We start from the raw sequence: 19,652 nt of genomic DNA on the forward strand, positions 1-19,652 counted from the left end.
AAGCGGGAGAAAGAGGGAAACAGAAGGTGGATAAGGAACGCGCGAGGAGGAACGTTGTTGGTGTATTGCGCCGGTTGGAACAAAGATGGCGGAGGAAGAGGTCGATGCCGCCTTCCTACTGATTTGCGAGATCTCCCTCCTCTCTCTTTCTCTCACTCTCTCGTCTCTTCTCATCCCTTCTCTTTCTTCTTTCTTCTTTCCCTATACTCTCTCTCTCTTTCTCTCTCTCGCGAGCAGCCGATCCACCTTTTCTCCCTTCTCGCGACTTGTCACCCTGCCAGTCCCTCCTGTTTGTAAGTTCGCTGTTCATCGGAATGCAAGAGTGCTCGTTCCCTCTTTCTCTATCGACCTCCGTCAGGCGACGCGGCCACAGCCAAAACCGACTGATTTTCTGTTCCATTGCTTCTACTTACTTAGTGCCGTGCTCGCTACAATTATTGCTCGGAGCGTCTCTCCTCCCGGAGCGCCAGCCAGTGAGACTCTTGCCGGATTCCTCGCCACTTGCACGCTTCTGTACGACTTGGAAGATTTCTCAAAAATAAATTTAACCGCAACTCTTTCATTTTGTGTGTCGGGTTATCGATTCGCAAGATTAACAAAGATCTGGCTTGAGCAGAGATCGTCTGAATCTACGCTAAATTTGGATCGAGATTTAGCTAGACAGGGTGTAAACAGAAACGAAGGTAGACTCGAGTTTGTATCATCTATTTGGCTAAGCCACGTTATAAATTACGAATGCTTCTCATTCCCTGCGTCAACAAAGACATTCTTCCACTCAACTGCTTGTAATATCGAGTCACGTTCGTCGCATGGATCAGGGATCGTGGTGCCGATTTGACAAACGCAGATCGCACACATTCGCAACAAAGTTCGCTATAATTATTATTTATTTGTCGATTAGTTAAAAAATTTATCAGACAACCGAAGTAAATACCGAAATCATTTTCCAACCCCTTGTCGCATTCGTGAAAGAGAAAGCAAATTGTAATCTTACAAAATTTCAATTCGAGTCTTGAAAATTCATTTCTTTCAACTGAAAGATTATATATAATGTTCTAACACTCTAGTCGTTTCAATAAGCAATGAACTTAACTGAAAGATTGAGAAGAAAATCGTTAAGCAAGCGTTTGAAACTTGCTGTTTCTAATAAATAATATTTAAAGGCGCGGATTTTGCGCGCTGCGTGCAAAGGGTTAAACAAACAAGGAAGCCCTCGAAAAGGAAGCACCGAGGAGGAACCGAAATAACGCGAAACATTTTTATTATACATTCTTCCGCCTCTCTAACCGTTCAGCCCGGTCGCGCTAACGAGCCAACCGTGCGCCATACGCTTCGCCTCGCAAAAAGCCTCTTAAGGTTGACAAATTTCAATTACGCGCGCGCTCTCTCGCCCCGGCCAGCGCGCCGATTTATCTCGAGACGTGCGCGATTCCAGCGAAACCTGTCGTCAGCGAATTCCACCGGCGAACAAAGAGACAACAGGATCGCTCTCGGCCAGGTCGTCGAGATCTTCTCGCGACCAACCTGGCGCATAACTAAGAAAGTAAAGGCGTCGAAAGACTCAAGAGGGTTATCCTGGTGTTGACGTCTTCGCGAACGCACTGGCGTACGTATCTCTCTCTCTATCTCTCTTCCCTAAAGTCGCGTTTATTTAAACGAATGCACCGGGAGCGCGTGCGCGCTGCGACAAAAACACGCTTGGAACCCCGCCGCGGGGAGAACAAGAAGCGAGACGGCGCGAAGATTACACATCGCAAGATTACGCGCATGGTGATGATGCGTGCAGCGACACATACGTATGTTTTCACGGAGGCTGCGCTTTTTTGGGACACGCGTAATCTCGAATGAATGCACGCCGCGGATATTAAAAACACATCTGATTCGATCGACCGGTTTTGCACGTCAAATCAACCCCTCTGCAGATCGTGTTTATCTTCTTCCGCTAGAAATTAACCGCTTTGCAGATCACGTTCACCTATTTTTTTTTCTTTTTTTTTTTTTTGCACCCTAAATTAACTCTTCCGCGGATTAAAAATTTTTCTGCAAATCAAATTCACCCTTCCGCAGATCGATTTCACCCTTTCGCAAATCGAGTTTTCCTGAAGTCGTAACAAAAAAAAGAAAAAAAAAAATCGTTTTGAAGTTATTATTGCGAAATAAAAATTTTATCACACGTACCAAACATAATACACAGCGACGTAAAATTGAATATAAAATACTTGTTTGACGTTGAAAGTATTTATAGACACATAGATTCATCAATAATGGATCGTTTTATATATACATGCATGCACACAATTATGGCAATAGGATGATAATTGCGACAGAATAATATGTTGATAAAAACATTCGCTAAATGTTCATGGTTTAAAGGACCGGAACATTTCTTGCGTAGAATTTAATTTTCGAAAAAACTTCTTCAATGAAGTTCGTGGAGAGTACGGTGGCACAAATAATAAAGTGTATTATACTTCACTTTTGAGTCGTCCGCAAAGTGAGTCTGATTTGCAAAAAACCGAATTCGACCTGTGAAACAGTGAATTTAATTTGCAATGAGATTTTGGTGGTAATAATTATTAATTAATTTTGTTTACGCTTCATATTGCTCGTGATACGTAAAGTATCATCGACGTTTCGAGAACTCGCGATTTAACTAAATCTGCGAGAGAAATTAAACAGGAACAAGAAATGCAAGAAGACTGTTGAAGTTATGCTAGATACGTTGAAAGAACTTGCAACGGTTCGTGAAAGAACACTCGAAATCACATCGCCAGGAGATCGAATCTTAAACTCTTGCGCTGTAATGACGTGTCACGCATGTCGAGAATTTTTTGTCCCAAAATTGTATTTTCTCAGTTTTAAGGATATTTAAGTGAAATAGGCAAAACAAATAATAAATTTATTACTTCTCAATAATTTCTATCCAGCGATATCGCACCACTTTCTTTTTAGCGACGAATTGTTATATACGGTTTGGTCACTCGTTATGGTCCGCAATCAGTTGCCGGCGCAAGTGACGTGTCACGCACGTCGAGAATTTTTTTCCTCCAAAATTGCAATATTTTCTCAGTTCTAGGTATATTTAAGTATAACCCAGACAAAACAAATAACAAATTTATTATTTCCATCTAGTGATGTCACACCAACGAGTTCAAAAGAAAAAGAAAGCGACGAATTATTGCATACGATTTGGCCACTCGTTATGGTCCGCAATCAGTTGCCGGCGCAAGTTTGCGTGCTCTCTCTCAAATTTGAAGCTCTCTCTCTCTCTCTCTCTCTCTCTTTCTCGCGGGCCACGGAGCCCAAATACGACATATATTTATTTTATTATTTCGTAACTCGCGGCTAGAGCGGGAGGGATAATAACAATTTCCACGAATGCCACGCGAGCTCTATGTTCTGATTGCCAGCTTCTCGAAACCAGCCGGTGCTGATTCGCAAACGCATCGACCTCAGCGCGCGTGTGTCCTTGCAGCGAGCGTGCGCGCGCGCTTGCCCCGGGGGAGAGAAGAGGATCCGGTTAATTACACCGCTCGGCCCGACTATTAATGAGAATCACTGCCGCGGAATGACATCTACTACCTACTTGTTTTCATTAGAGCCTTAGGAGTGCGCGCACGAACCGATGGCGTGTTTGTACAGCTATGCCTCCTTTCTCAAAATAGAGAGAGAGAGAGAGAGAGAGAGAGAGAGAGAGAGAGAGAGAGAATAGCGGCGCTCGGTATCGCGCATCCGCGTAATTGAATCACGCTCGTCGCCCCGGCTAAACAGATCCGTTCTCGGTAAATGAGATTCCGTGGAACATAAGCGGGAACCAGATTGACCGTGAATGAGAAACGGTCCAGTTGCGGCCGATCGTAGGTGAGAAATGCGCCTTGCAGGGAGAAAAACGATTCGAAGATCGAAGGATTTTGGAGCAATAAACTTGACAGCTTCGATATTTAACCCTTTACGCTTCTGAGGAGACATCGTACTTATATCTGAGCTAACCTCCCTTTTTTTTGTAATATAAATATAATTATAACGAATGTAGATGTACATTTGGCGTTGTACGATGTAATAACGTAACAGTGTAACACCTAAACAGACGCCTAGAACGAAACCCATAATAGTTGACGTGGGAAAAATAAAAGAATTTCGGAAGAAGAAATTCCCGAGGACAGAAGCAATCGTGAGTCAACTGACAATCGTTCGAAACAATTCACGTAAACTACAGATTTCTTATTGCTTCTTACGAAAGTTTACAAAATGGTAGAGAAAATTATTTTTGACTGAAAGTATTTTATGTATCGTTAACTCTTATATGTTGTAGCTGTTCTAGAAAATTCGCAATGCAAGTTGACGATCGCTTTAAACCTGAACGATATCGCGCGTTAGAAAGATATGATCAACGAAATTTCATGCTAAATACCATTTCACGAGGATGATTATTCCTCAACGCTGTTTTTTTTTTTTTTGTTTTATTTTGTTTGAAGTAACACCACTATTTACTTCGCAAATAAACTGCTAGATTGGTAAAATGATATAAAAAAAGTTTCCGAGGGCAAAGATCGTGCGAGAGAAAGTAGAACGCAAGGTTTGTAATGAAGGATACAACCTTTGAAAAATATTCTAATCTCCGATCTCTTCCAAATTTATGGATTTGCTACTCTAAAAAAATTATAGATTTTGATAGTTTTGTTGTAGTAAATTGTACTTGTTGGAAAGGGAAGATCTGATTAAAAAGTTAATAGAAAGTGAAATTGTTCGGGTTTCTGAGAAGCTCGATTGTACGACGAGGTTTGACTCACCCACGAATCGGAGTTAGAAATAAGAAGTCAGTGCGCTTACCTGAAACAAAAGAAAGATTTGACTGTTAGTTTGTTTGTACAATATGAGTAGAAATAAATGAAAATGCTTTTAGAAATATATATATACAATTAATATATATTTATTATTATAGTTTGGTACACATTTACTATTATATACATTTAGTTTCTTATTTTATTCGATGTAAATCTAGAGAGTGACGAAATTCAACATTAATTTCTTCCGGGAACTTAGTATCATCGGTCTTACTCGATACCAAACCACAACGTAACATCTTAATTTTTTCCAATCTCTTTATCTCCTGCAATTTTTTTTTTTTTCTTCTTCGCGGTCTCTTTACTTCTCGCTTCACAGAATCGATAACAAATGCCCGGAACAATAACGCGGCTTTATAATTTCTCAATGCACGCTGGATGAGAGAGAGGAATATCCGAGTCGAGGTCGAGCCTCCAGACTCTAAAACTCACGATCACGATCCTTCTTCGCGATTTATTGTCGCAGCGACACGGAAATTCACGATACAATCAATGGCAGGGAGAATTCATCCTGGAACTAAACGAGCGATTCAATTAAAGGGGCGAAGACATTTCCAAATAACTGGTGTTCGCCAGAGTCAAGAGTGGCTGGAACAGAGGGGAAGGATCGGCCAACGAAACAAGAGAAACGGCAATTAAGACATTCCTCAAACAAACCTAGAAGGAGCGTAAGTTCGCAGGCGCGAGTTACGCTCCGATCCAGCAACACCGCGACAAATCCTCCGGCATTCTCTCGTTATCGGCGATCTTTTTATGCCAGCCCGATAACGAGACTGCAGAGACACTTGCGTCAGCGCGGCGCACTGATTCGCAAGCCACCGAGAAACTTGCTCGATACTCTCGTCGATATTCTCGTTCAAGTGCAATGTCACCCTAGTAGACTCTCGTCCTCGTCGACGCTAATGTACCAAGTACACCCTCGATCTAGAAGGGTCTAGAATAGCCACTGTTTTTCGGCTCCTCCAAGTAGTGTTTCGCGGAGAGTTAATTTCTTCGGAAGACTTCTTTTCCTTTCTTCCCAAGTATCGTGTCTTTTTTCTATCTTAAATATTCTATATTAAATATTTTTTTATATAACATAAATTTTCTTAAACATTCTATAATATTCTTTTTTCCTTGAACAAATATTCGTGAATGCTTCCTGACAGCGAACGTGACACCGAAAACAATTTTGTCGAGGGCAAAGGATTAAATGTCGTTGCATATATTTCCCATATACTCTCGACAGAAGTTAAAGCTAACGTGACGAGTCTCAAAACTTGAAGTAGCTCTAAAATAATTTCGGCGATTTGACGAGAACGCGGTGTCCAGGCCGCCCTTTCAGCGACTGGGGGAGCAGAGATCGCCGCAACCAAACCCGGTGGAAAACCGAGAAAAGTCCGGGAAGAGGGAGGATGACGAAGGGAAGATTCAAGCAAGCAACAGTGTTTACACACGCCTTCCACGGTCTCAGGAAACCAGGCCACCGGGAGGTGTATCAAACGCCTCCTCGGCCTTTCCTTTCTTCTTCAACGTCCACGCGACTACACGTTTGACCTCGAAACGTCGAGACGCCGTTGCCACGACATCCTTTAACTACGCGGACGTTAATTAGTTTTCGCCAAACGAACAAAAAAACGCAGAGAAACGAACCAAGCCGGCTCTCGTTGCAAAACGGCTCGACGAGCGACGTTTCTCGAGCGTGGGCAGGCATCGTGGCGCGCAACAATGTTCGATCGCGCCGTGCTTATTATCCTTAGCTTGGAGATACCGTGGGGATTTTTGCCGCGTAATCGAAGTTCGTGTCGTTACGTAAAATGAATTACGAAGCAAGAAATCACGCGCTCACGATCGCCAAGCGATTTATTTGCGTCCTTTCGTTTCGAATCGATCTCAGGCCGATGAAGAGGAGTGCTTCTGGCATTTGCTAGTCCTCGAGCGCTAATATTTGCGGCATTCTTGTCCCATTATGTTACGTTAACGCTTTCCGCACTTATTCTTGAAGATCAATTTCTCACGTTGAATTACTTAATGAACCATTGGTCGCTGTGACCAAGATCCTTTTGTCTGGAATTTTTCAGAAGATCGTAAACATTACGAGACGTCTCAGTAAAACAGAAAAATATCCTGAGTGATGATTCAATATTTATGATTGAAATTATTTTTATATTACTCGTTCCTGTTGGAATTTTTTTGCGTAGCGTCTATTCGTTTCCACGCCAATAAATTCAAACAAATTGTTTCCAACGAATAAATAAATCTGCGAAACCTTTATAAATTCGCATTTCTGAGGGAATACGTTAGGTGCCGGATTCATTATTATTCTTCTGTAAATGAAAATTTGACTGCTTTGCGTCAGGGCTTCTCAAAGTCTGGATCGTAACTAAATTTGGGAGAGAAATTTTAGCAAAACATAAGTAATAGAATATTTGGCTTTGTCTTTAAAATTATTTTCGTATGTGTAAATTTCTTTCAATGATTTATCATCACGTAAGTAATTTTAATTCGTATTCCTAGTTTATATACCTCTGTATGCGGTCGCGAAAATATTTGCTCGGATAAAGGAGGTCGCCAAGTGGAAAAATTGGAGAAGCTTGTTTTATTTAAAAAAATTACGGGAAAATCTGCTGATATAATCGTAGCACAGCCTAACTGACACTGTCGCTTTATATACAACGCAAACGATACGCTGGCATTTGTTCGATGACTCAGCTACTCATTTACTTTCGAGATAACTAAAAATTACTAAAATAAATCAATTAAAAAGGTACAAAATAAATTTTACTTATTTGTTTTTAAAAAATTCATTTTCGTTACTTTAAACTATTAATGATTCTATTGATTTTTAATTATTACTAAAAAATATAACTTTATAATAAAACTTTATTTAATTATATTAATTTCAAATTATATATATATATAAAAATTATATTACATATGAAATAATTGTATATATTATATTAAATAACATATATATGTGATAATTATATAAATAAATAAAACGTGGTGTCACTCTATAGTAGATTAGTTAATTAATACATTTTAGAACGAAACGTCGCGAAATCCTTGACGATCTGTTTGACTCTCAGCACGTGTGCGTCGATCTTCGAGCCGAACCGGCTTCGAACGAACTATTCGTAGGTCTTGGCTCGTAAGGTCGGAGTCGCGACTCGCGTTGGATTCGTTCGATTTATCGACGGACGAAGGGATGAATCGGGAGCGCTTGGAGGGTAGGGGGTAGTAGCGCGTATAAACGGGCAGGAGGGCGACGCTTGCATAAAGTGGTGGAAAATTCGGGTTGAAACCTGTGAAAGCGGGGAAAGAAGATCAATAAAGTGGTATGCCATACTGTCGGTGCCGCTGGTGTGCTGTTGTAGTAGCGGCTGGCTGGCTGGTGTGTATTATTAAGCGGAGGTGTGGAGCCAGAGAGAAAGAGAGAGAGAAAGAGAAAAAGAGCGAGAGGAAGAAGAGACATGGAAGAGGCTGGAGAGAGAGAGAGTGGAGATAAAGAGGGACGAATGGAGTGACGATAGACGAGAGAGGAACAACCCACACGCCAGGAGTACGTTGCTGGTCAGGGATGAACAGAGATAAAGTGTTTGGTGCACGACGGCGAAACACGGAGCGAGAGGAGAAACACGAGTCGAAGGAGAAGGGACGGAAGATGAGAGGCGGTGGAAAAGGGTAAAACAAAAGGGGGACGATATGGAACAGGCGCAATAAAAAGAAAAGTCACGAGAGAAGACACTAGGTTAGAGAAAATCACAGCGAGATATTTGGAGAAGCGTTGATCACGTAGATCCCGTGAGTATCAGCGAAGATTAGCGTCAGAAAGTTTGATCGTGTTCGTTGCGTTTCATCTTTTTTTGATTCATATCGATCGTCAAAGACGACCCTTGAAGAGTTTGGAAGTACGTAGTCTTTCTATTAAAAGAAAAACAGGTAGATCGTTCGATGGAGGACCTTCGAATCAAGAACCGATCTCGAAACGTAAAGCGATCGATAAGCGAACAAAGGATCGGAGGAACGTGCTGCGTGTAAACCGGGCGATTTAGTGGAGCGGCAAGACGAAAAGTAAGCATCGTGTGCCATACCCGCGTCGGTTGCAACACGGTCTAGTTAGCAGAGCGCAGTTTTCTGCATGGTTTACACGTGGAATGGACGGTGCAACGGGAAGAGGTGAATTAGAAATTTGTTCTACATACTTATGCCAGTGTGAAGCCGGTGTTTTGCGTGAGAGGCTGACCTCTCTTCTCGCCTAATTCCGCATTTCGGTAGAACACGCCAATTTCAAAAGCGAATTTCAATAAAAATTTCATCGTGCAATTCTATTTATCTACTTTTTCGACAATTCCACATCGGTACCAGATTTTAATAGTGAATTTAAACAAATTCATCGTAGAATTCTACGACCTATTTTTGGAAATCTTTTAAAGCAAATGAAACTCTCCTTCTTGTATTTTACCTCCTTGTATTTTGCCTATGATAATAATTAGAAAATGCGTTGGTTGTCTGAAACGTTAAAGTCGCTTTTCTTCGGGCAATTTGCCTTCCGGATCTTTGAAATTACGGCGACACGGAGATTGGCATCGAGTTCAAACGGGCTAATTTTCACGAGATTTCGCCAAAAGGCGGCCGGGAATACGAAACGCAACAACGACGCGCCACGTGGACTCAAAGCATTTGACGAACGCTTTGCCTGATACTCGAGCCTCCCCTTTAAGCCTGATTCATACTTCCGCGTAACGTCGCGACACGCAACCCCGCCATCACCTATGCACACTGAAATTCATTGCACGTTGCGCGACGCCGAGTTTATTAGCTTTCTCTCTCTCTCCCTCTCTCTCCACTTTTTTACCCACGGCTAATTATCATCGAATTAAACACTGCCAATTGGTAGGCGACCGATCGATATCAACCGAATTCAGTTGAAACGAAAAAATCGGTGTCGATCGGTTCATTCTATGCAAAGTGGGTGACGCGGACGATTACAATGCGTGATTAATGGCCAGTGAAATTCGTTGTGCCGCGAATAACGAGAGGAAACGGGTCTTCCCCCTCGCGTAGTATACCGGCTGAACTTTTCATCCGGACTTTCTAAATTCCACTCGTTTCGTACTTTCGAATTGATTCAAGTCGAAGCTGACGTTCGTACGAAAATCGACGAAAATTCGCTTCTTTATGTCGTCTGACATTATCATCTCGCAAATATACCATGTAACAATAGGATTCCGAAACGTACCGGCGTTTCCGGCTCTGGGTTTTATTTTCGTGTAAAAATTGAAACGCTTTCGGCCGAAGGTGTTAAGAGTGGCCGTTCGAAAAAACAGGTGAAACAAAAAAAGAGCAGATATTCAGCACGTGTGTTTTATCTGACAAAACCGTTTCGCCAAACCGACTAATAGCTTATAAATAAATTTCTTCTTTTCTTTTCTTTTTTTTTTTTTTTTTTCGGCCGAGGTTTAAATTTTCAAAACCGCTACGACCACCGAGTATATCGAGATTTTTTTTTTTTTAATTTCTCTTCTCGCTCGATGCCAGATGATTCGACGATTAAAAAGAAAAATCCTCTGTCTCTTTTCGCAAAAGATCCGCCCTCCCGAAGCGTAAAAATTTCTCTAGACAAACAATCTTCTCACCCATTTGATCTTTTTTTATTTCGACGCAACCCGCGAGTCGGTGTGCGACTCTCCTTCGTTTCGTTATCCCCTGTTGGCCGCGTTTCCCACGTTCTCGAAACAGGCAGCGGTGCTCGTCGACGCGTCAATAGAAAAAACGAGCGAGCCTCCGTCGACAACGTACGCGATCGACTTTGCGTTTTCCTTCGCCCTCTTGAACGTTCGAGGGTTCGAAGGCTGCTCGGCTTACCTTCGCGCAGCCCCTCTTTTTTCCTCTGAAGCTGCCGCTTTCTCGCGCTTTCTACTGATTTTTATTTCTTTTTTTCTTACTCCCCCTTCTCTCTCTCTCTCTCTCTCTCTCTTTTACTCAACGATTTTCCCGCTGCGCGGGAATTTATCAGCGTAACGCGTACTTTAAGACGAGGTCACCCCCGTTTGTGCATTGTTCATTTACAATATCTCGGCGACGAGAAGGGAATTTTACCTCAATGTTTTATTTCATCGACCAACATCTCCCCTTCGAATCTCTCCGTTTTCCGAGAAGTCGAGAGTCCAGATATCCAGATAATCCAGATTTAAATGTGTAGCGTTTCTCTGTCTCTTTCTCTCTCTCTCTCTCTCTCTCTGACAAGACTCATTCGTTTTCGATGGCCGATCATCAGTTTTTCCGATTTACGTCTCGATTTCCGATCTCCCCAGCGATCCGTCCACCGCGATGTGAAAAATGCCGCTGGTCGTAGACGTTTATTCGGCAACCGAGAATACTCGGATTAATCGGGGAATCGTCGTGAAACATGTAACCATCGTTGGAATTCCGTTCCACGGTGAATCAAGGCTGCTGCCACGCGAACCGAGTCGGCCACTGGACTTGGAGAGTACGCCAGCAAATATTCAGGGGCCACGAACAATAAAAAGCTAATCAAGTGCTGCCTCATTAGCGCATCGAACGGTATCAATACAGTTTCATTTTTCCAACTGGTTTCAATTAACCGCTTCAACCGATCCTTCGTTACTCTCAGTTCTGTTAACGCTGAAACTACCAAAAGTGGTCAAAACGACCAATTTATAACATTCGCCAGATATTTTACAGACACGAAGCAGCAGTTATTTTGAAAAAATAATTTTTCGTAAAGCGTGTAAATAAAATCTCGTATGTTCCGTCGTGTATATTATAAAGTTTCTCCATTTTTGAGAGAATTGGAAATTTTAAGCTTCAATCGTTGGTAGTTCTAGTGTTTAAATCCTCACGATTTGAACTTCGAATCGAAGGACAGATTCCTCGCTGGCACCTCCCTTCTTTCCCAAAACCTCGGCTCAGTCAACCACGCGCGTTTCTCTACGTTTCGCCTCGAGTGGCCTTCCAAAATCCGCCGGCTTTCGGCGCGACAAGAAAGAGAAAGCGAGAAGAAAGGACCGCGAGACCAGCGTGCAAGGGAGCACCATCGCGTCACCCTTTGACGAAAGGAACTTCAAGACGGAGCCGGTCGCTCTCTGCCGATCACGTTCCCGCGCAGAGATCAACCACCCTCGTCAACCTTTAGCAGTTACCACTCGACGACGACGGCGACGACGAAATATCTCCCGCCATCTTCCCCCCTCGTACATTCTCCTCTCCTCTTTCACAAAAGCACGAGCTCCTCCGCGGAGAAGCGACGACCGTCGAACCAAACCGTGTATTTTCCAAGACGGGAAAAGAAGGGTGGACCCATCCCGAAAGCAGCTTTCCGCTTTTTTCCTTCGACACCATCCGCTCGTTTCCGCCCCCCCCCCCTCCCCCCAACGTTACAGATCCACGGCCTCTCGTGGGAGAGGGCTGCGTTTGCCCAATTCGGTTAATAGCCGTATCTGATTTATCGACAACCATTCTCTGCCCACTTTCTCTCGTTCCTTCCATTCTACTTTCTCGAAGTAGGCTTCCACTCACCCGTGGACGTTCGTCTTTTTTCTTTCGAAAGTTTTTTTTCGAGGATTTGACTGGCAGTTCTGTTGACTGCGGTTTGTACAGGGTGGAAAAGGAAAGTTTGTCCCCGTGGCTGTCACAGATGAATTCTACACCTTCGATTTGATGGAATTTCTCATATTTTGGTAATTTCAAGGTCAAATTTCTTTCTTTTCTGCATTTTATATTTTATTTATCACGAAGGTAAAGCCATTAGGTCGCAACCTAAGAGTTTTGTTGGAAAATGGCAAAAGAGTTTTTTCATTGTTTAATACTGCGAAATAACAGCGTGAATGCTAACAGCGACTTTATCGTTCTGAATTAGGTTTCGCTAGCATTTGATTTATCGTAGTTACGGCATCAGTGTGACACTAAATAATCGAATAATAAAACTGTTAACATTATTCGAAATATGAACATTACATCCACGCGTCCAGAATCATAAAGTCGCTGTTAGAACGCACAGTGTTAAATGATTAAGAAGCTTTTCTGCCATTTTTCAAGAGAACTATTGCGACCTATGGTTTCTTGGGAAAGTGTTATCTTCGTGATGAGTAGAATTCCTTAAAAAAAAAAAAAAAAAAACAGAATTTTGACCTTGTCAATTTAATGTATTACTTTACATGTATTTCCATTAAATCGTAGGTATAGAATTCATCTATATTACCAATATTACCAATAATTTGAACCAGCAAGAGTATTGATGATGTTAAATGATTTAATCGAATGTTGACTGAAATTTGATTCAAATAAATGGAGCTCGTATTTATAATAGAAGCCTACTGATTCTCTTCTTCGCTACTGATTTTTCATTCATATAGTGAATATTCATGTAGTAAGAGTTTATTTGATCAGTTCAAAAAAAAAAATGAAATTCATATAAACGGAATTTCGTTGCACTTTGTATCGCATGATTTTGAGTTCCCTTTTCTTCTTCTTAGATTTAAGATTCAGGTCCGATTTAGCGTATCAATAATTTTGAATCGGAAAGCTTGAGGATGGAATACGAGTATTTACAAGCTGATTCAGAAATTTGCAATTTATGATTTCGGGTAATCGTGTTTGGATGTTTGTCGGGGAGTTTTACGATACGTAGAGAATCGATTGTCATAAAACTTTAGCAGGTTTTGTCTCAGTGTAGAATTCGTAAGAAGGTTCGCGAGTCGTCGTGTTCCAAGTCTCCCCGCAAGCCAGCCCCAAATGCCTCGAATCTTCAACCTCTATAAAATCCCAAGATCTAGGACACATCGAAATTCGAATACCTGGTGCAGTCTGAGAAAATCGGTCAGTCGTAAAACAGGTGGATAAACTCATAAAATACACGATACAGCTCTAACTTGGGCCAGCTTGGAAAACCCAGCCTCGATAACTGGGAGTTTTTCAATTTGATTGAAATCGAAAAAAATTTGCTGTTCGAAACTCGAGTTTCTCGAAAACGAAAGCTCTTTCCGATTTGTTCTTTTACATAGTATTATCTTCTATTCAGTTTCATTATTTCACTATCATTATTTACAAGACACCCTATACAAAATATATAAATTATAAAATAGATGCAAGGAGGCTCAGTATTTAGGAAAACCAGCCGTTCATCTATGCTTGATAAACTTTCAAATTTTTCCGATTTTCTCAAAAAACAAAGGTTCTAATGAAGAAATCTTTCTTTATTCTGTCGTTTGTTATATAGAATCATCCCTCATACAATTGTACCAGCAGTTACCCTCTACAAGACGATTAAAAAAACATTCATAGAGAAAGTCTGTGGCGTCTGTGCCTACTTGCATTGATAGATTATCAAAAACAAATTTCGAAAAGCAAAACACTGTATTCTCTCGTTTGTCACGTATAGAATCATTCCTCATCGTCGTAGTCAGTATCAGTTAGCCTCTGTAAGACGATTCGAGAAGCAGACACAGAGAGTTACGGTATCTGGATGGGAAAGCGTGGCGTCTACCTCGAGGGTTAGTAACGTTCTTCGGGTTCTACGGTGGTCCTTTCGTCCCCGCGGTGGTGGCGGGCAGGCGACGCCGCGCCGCGCCGCGCCGCGCCGCACCGCGCCGCGTCGGTGGAGGCAGAAGAGAGTAGGCGGCGGGCGAAGGTAGTAGGTGCCTCCATGTTATGCAGCCCCACCACCGGCTCTATCCTGACCAACCGGCTGTTTACTGTTTGGCCTCCCGGGATATCGATCCCAGTAGCGTAAGAACCGGCAGCGTAGGGCCACCGAGAGATCGGCATGCACCGAGAGCTTTTCGTCGCGTCGTTGCCAACCGAGCCATCCTCCAATACACAACGCGTCTCTCCAACCCCCTCCCGCCGCCGCCTTATCGTTACAGTCGACGCGTGTTCCCGAGGAACAATCCTCCTTGCCAACTCCAACGCTCACGCTCGTGCTCGCAGCGATCCTCTGGTTATTACCAGACGAGTTGCTCAGACGAATCACTGGTCTTAGAGCGTCTTAGAGAGCGTGACTTTCTCAACGTTTTCGCGGTTGTACAAATATTTCTAGATTTAAATCGTTTGGTAGTCTAACGTGGCGTAGAATGGAAGAATCGAGTCCAAACACTGTAACCTCGCAAGCTCAGCGCCGAAAATCTGGAAACGACGACCACCGTAGTATCATAAATCTACAGCGAGTAAAAGTCGGCCGGCAGTGTCCTTAATTGGAGGTACTGTTAGTCCCGCGAGCAAGAAGAAGGCCACTCGACCTCGCGAATCGATTCGCGACTGAATTACGGATTTTCCTTCTCCCCCGTAGTCCGAGTTTCTTCTCTCTCGCGGCGAGAGAAGACGCGATACGCCAGATGGCCTGTGGCCATTGCTCGAGTCTCGAGGACGAACCGGCGAGCTTGCGCCGGGAAATTAGATACTACCTCGTCCGAGCGGCGAACCTGTTTTCGGGCGACGCGTAAGAAGATGCGAATCGTCTGGAGTCTGGATGGGTTGGTTACCTCCGCGCGTAATCGAGGCGTAATCGTTGGCGAGAACGTGCGCGGATATATAGGTTAGAGTTAGGAGAACATCGGAGGTGTTCAAGGTTGACGCTGTACTTGAGGGTTGGTAATTGTTGAATGAAAATTTGTAACGCAGTCTTTGCGCAATGGCATCCAATCTGCGGATTCGAACGTAAATTTTTTAATCGAAGTTGAAACGTATCAATTTGTTACTAATCGTAGTATTATGATCAATTACATCGGGGAATTTTTTTTCTAGATTGACTCTGGTTTTCGAGCAAATGCTTATGCTCCGAATAAATGCATAAAAGAAATAAAGTCAATATAAAAGAAAATATAATTATAATAAACATATAATTTTTATCCATTCTTTGTTCATGTACACTTAATACACTATACACCTACATTCAGTGTAATAAGCTACGGAAACCGTTTCTTGTAAGATTTACTCAAACGAGAGTAATGTTGAACTAACATTGATGAAACAAGTTCTTCTTATTTTTCTAGAGGAGAATAATTGATAAGGAATTGAATGTTCGTCGTTTCGTCCTAATCGTAAAACAGGTTCGACTCATTCGAGAGATAATTGCAAGAATAGATCAAATTCGACTGATTTCGATTATTTTAAAAATTAGAGTCAATTCAGCCAAAGTGAGTGTACAATATAATACGAAATCAGGATCCTCAAATATTTAAAAAAAAAACCGATCTTACACTTAAACTTTGGCAACTTTGAAAAAAATGTTCTTCTTGTTCCCCAGTGTTATCATTATCGTAGCAAATAGTACACGAGAGTCTCAAATTTTTTTTTCATCCTGCGAGTCTTCACTCACTCATTCCGATACTCTGTCGTGTAATATTCTATACCTAATAATATTCTATATTACTAGGTGTCATCATTATCGTAGCAACTACTACGCAATAGTCTCAAATTTTTTTCATCCTACGAGTCCTCACTCACTCATTTCGATACTCTGTCGTAGGTAATATTCTATACCTAATAATATTCTATATGTTATCTAATACTACATAATATTCTATACCTAACAAATCCAATGATCCAAAATGATAATTCTCGCGCCAGTGTAATAAAGTATAATAAAGTGTACCTAGACATTTTCGGCTGCTAGAAAGAAGACGGTGATGGTGGTGGTTCGCGTGCGAGTTACCGTGTCGTTAATTAAACCGTGTAATCAGCGGGGCAGGGACGGAGGGTTGAGGGAAGAAAGAGTCGTCCATTTGTCGAAAGGATCGCAGAGCGAGGGGCAGGTGGGTCGGGGTGGATGATATGTTGAGAAACGGAAGCAGAAGCGGCCATTGTTGTGCCAAGAGGGTCGAAGAATGAATCTTGCCGCGAATGGATTTCGGCTGGGATTAAGCCGTCCCACTTTCGATTCCATTCGATGGCATCTCGTTCGCCGCCGCAGCGACGACGACGACGACGACGACGACTTATTGTGCCCGACTAACACTTCGACTAACCTTCGCTGCCAGGCCCTCGCAATTTCTGCGCGTGCAAATTTCCGAATATCAACGAGGCGATATCTCGCAGTTTTTAAATCGACTCGTTTTCTTTTCGCGATACCCAGCGGCTCTCGTTGCGCGGCACAAAGGGAGACCTACATTTCGAGGAAGCGAGGAATAAAAATTGGAGCGTTCGTCTTGATCTTTCATTGTCCCACGCCATTGTCTCTTACCGGGTTTCTAGTCGGTCGTCGATTCATGGAATAATCACTCTGACTGAAAGAGAGATCTTTAGAAACTTTGTTACGAGTATTTCGTTCTTTTTTTTTTTTTTTGTTTTTAATTTTAATAAATTATTACAGTCAGACGGAATGATTATTCTATTAAATTTGTTCGATCCCAGAAGAGAGTATTCGCGTGAGAGTAGACTTGAGTGTCCGAAAGGGAACGAGATTTTTAGCGGAAAATTTATTTTTTTATTTTTTTTAGCAAAAATGTGTCTTTAAACTAGTAGTTTTCTTTCTTAAGTAATTCGTAATTTCTCTGTTTGTACTGTTCGTATGAAAATCTTGTTCTACGTATCTTGTATAACTGGCACGTCGATTATTGCTACTTCCAAAGTATTCGTTCTCTCTTTTCGTATAATTACCGTGGAACGAATTCTTAACGTCAAAAAAAAAAAAAAAAAAAAAAAATTCATCTTCAACTACGACGAGAATTTCATATAAAATGGTATTTACGAAACTGTGTATTCATCCATATGAAATTAAAAATTTACACAAATACACGCGATATAAATGTGAACGTTAAACGCGATATTTTACCTTTACATAAACATTTCAAATAAATATAAAATTTACAAAATAAAAAATGAAATATTATTGCCACGTTTCATTTCTCGAATTATAAATTAAAAATATCATTATTACATTTCATTTTTTAAATGAATTGCGATAAATAAAAATCAAATTACAAATCGCGTAAAATTTAATTGTATTACATTTTATCATAAAATCACTCGTCGTTGTAACGTATTATCATCTTATATAAATTTTATACGTTTCGTAAATGCAACGTCGTTGCACAGTTTCGAATTCAACTTCATCTTCTTAAAACCCCCGTAAGCGAGATGAAGTTATTGCGCCCGTATACACGGATAGGTCGAGCAAAAAGGTTGGGGAACTCGGGTTGATTTTGCAAGGTCCGATTTTGCGCCGGCGTGGCGCATGCCCGGCGAGATGCCCTGTGCGGATGTGTATGCGCTTCTTGGCTTGCATCGGTACACGTGTTCCGCAGCGTGTCGAACACGCGGTATCGCCGATGCAATCTTTCGACCCTTCGCGTCCGCGCCCAATTCTCATCGCTGCTCGCCACCCGTTTGCACTGACGTGTCCATCCCCGTGTCTTCTCCTGCCACGATACACAATTACCTACACCGTTTTACCTGGGCCAAATTGCACCGTGCACATTATCCGAAATTCTGCTCGTCGCCTCGAGTTTGACGTAAGTCCAATCATCGAGCGTGTGTATTTCATACACTTTTTCTTAACCCCTTCATTACGAGCGACGAACATACATACATACGTTACTTTTTGGAACAATTTTTCTATTTCTTCCATTCGACAAGTGGGATATTCATACGACGAGGAAAAAAAATTATTGTAATGAAAAATAATCTTTCTCAATCTGTCGCAATTCGGAAACGACTCTTGTCAATTTAAAAGAAATTTTTGAGATTAAGTTTGAGAAATTAAAGTTTGTTTAGAGAAGAAACATTCCAGGCCCTTGTGGAAATGATACCAGGAAATTCGAGGAAGAATTCTATTTTGAAAACGGATCGACAGACTCGGAAAAGTAATTCGATCAGCGTGCACACTTTTTGACGTGGGATTCCGGTTCAATGGCGGAGCGGACTACAGTAGCGAAAGGGTGAAACTTCGATTTTAGAAAAGTGGGATTACTCGTGTGAATTGCGTCGAGGCAGCGATACGAAATTGACACTAAAGTTAGAGAGTTAGAGCGCGAGTGTCTCTTCGGTGTTCTCCAAAAAACGTTCGTCACCGAACCGCGAAACTAGGCCACTCGACCATCAAACGTCGCGGCTGGTTAATTCGACACGGGAGAGAGTGCCGCGTGCACAAAGCAGATCTGTTGTTCACGCCGCTCTTTCAAAACTGACCACGTTAACTCGATTAATCGTAAGACGAAAAAGCGTTTGCAAATTTGTACGTAAAACAGAGACACTCTGTCTGACGTCGAGTTCTTTAATTAAATCCTCCAAAAAAAAAAAAAAAAAAAAATTGTTCTGTCGCGAGTGGTTTCAAATTCAAAGAAATCGACAATTTGTCGCTATTGCTTCGGAATCACAAATCGTACATATTTAATTATAGCAATTAAAGAAAATCGTAGACAGACAGGCGAAAGAGACAGAGGGGGAAAAAAAAAGGAGCGAGGCAAGTTGAGATTTCAGTTATCGTTAACGAAAGGGCGCTGTCTGCAGCAGCGTCTAGAAACTCTTTCGCAACTTGCTAATTAAATTGCGCGATTCGTAAACAAGAATCAGATTTAGAGACGAAGAATGTGCTCCTGAACCCACCTCTTGACTTGTCGTTATCTCTTATCGTATCTTCTTATCGGAAGCGATAAATCGACATATTTTATATATATATATATATATATATATATATATATATATATATATATATATATATATACAGAATTATTTCGCGCACGTCACCACGTCTGATTATCCAAGGTCCTTGCGTGTATTTTATCACACATGTACTTGTTTCACTGTGATTAAACTTCCACGGATGGCGGAGAATTATAAAACTTTCTCCCCCTAGCTGCGAATCCAGCT

The sequence above is a fragment of the Frieseomelitta varia genome, unplaced genomic scaffold (assembly GCF_011392965.1).
Source record: "Frieseomelitta varia isolate USP_RPSP 00005682 unplaced genomic scaffold, Fvar_1.2 scaffold_717, whole genome shotgun sequence".
NCBI lineage: Eukaryota > Metazoa > Arthropoda > Insecta > Hymenoptera > Apidae > Frieseomelitta > Frieseomelitta varia.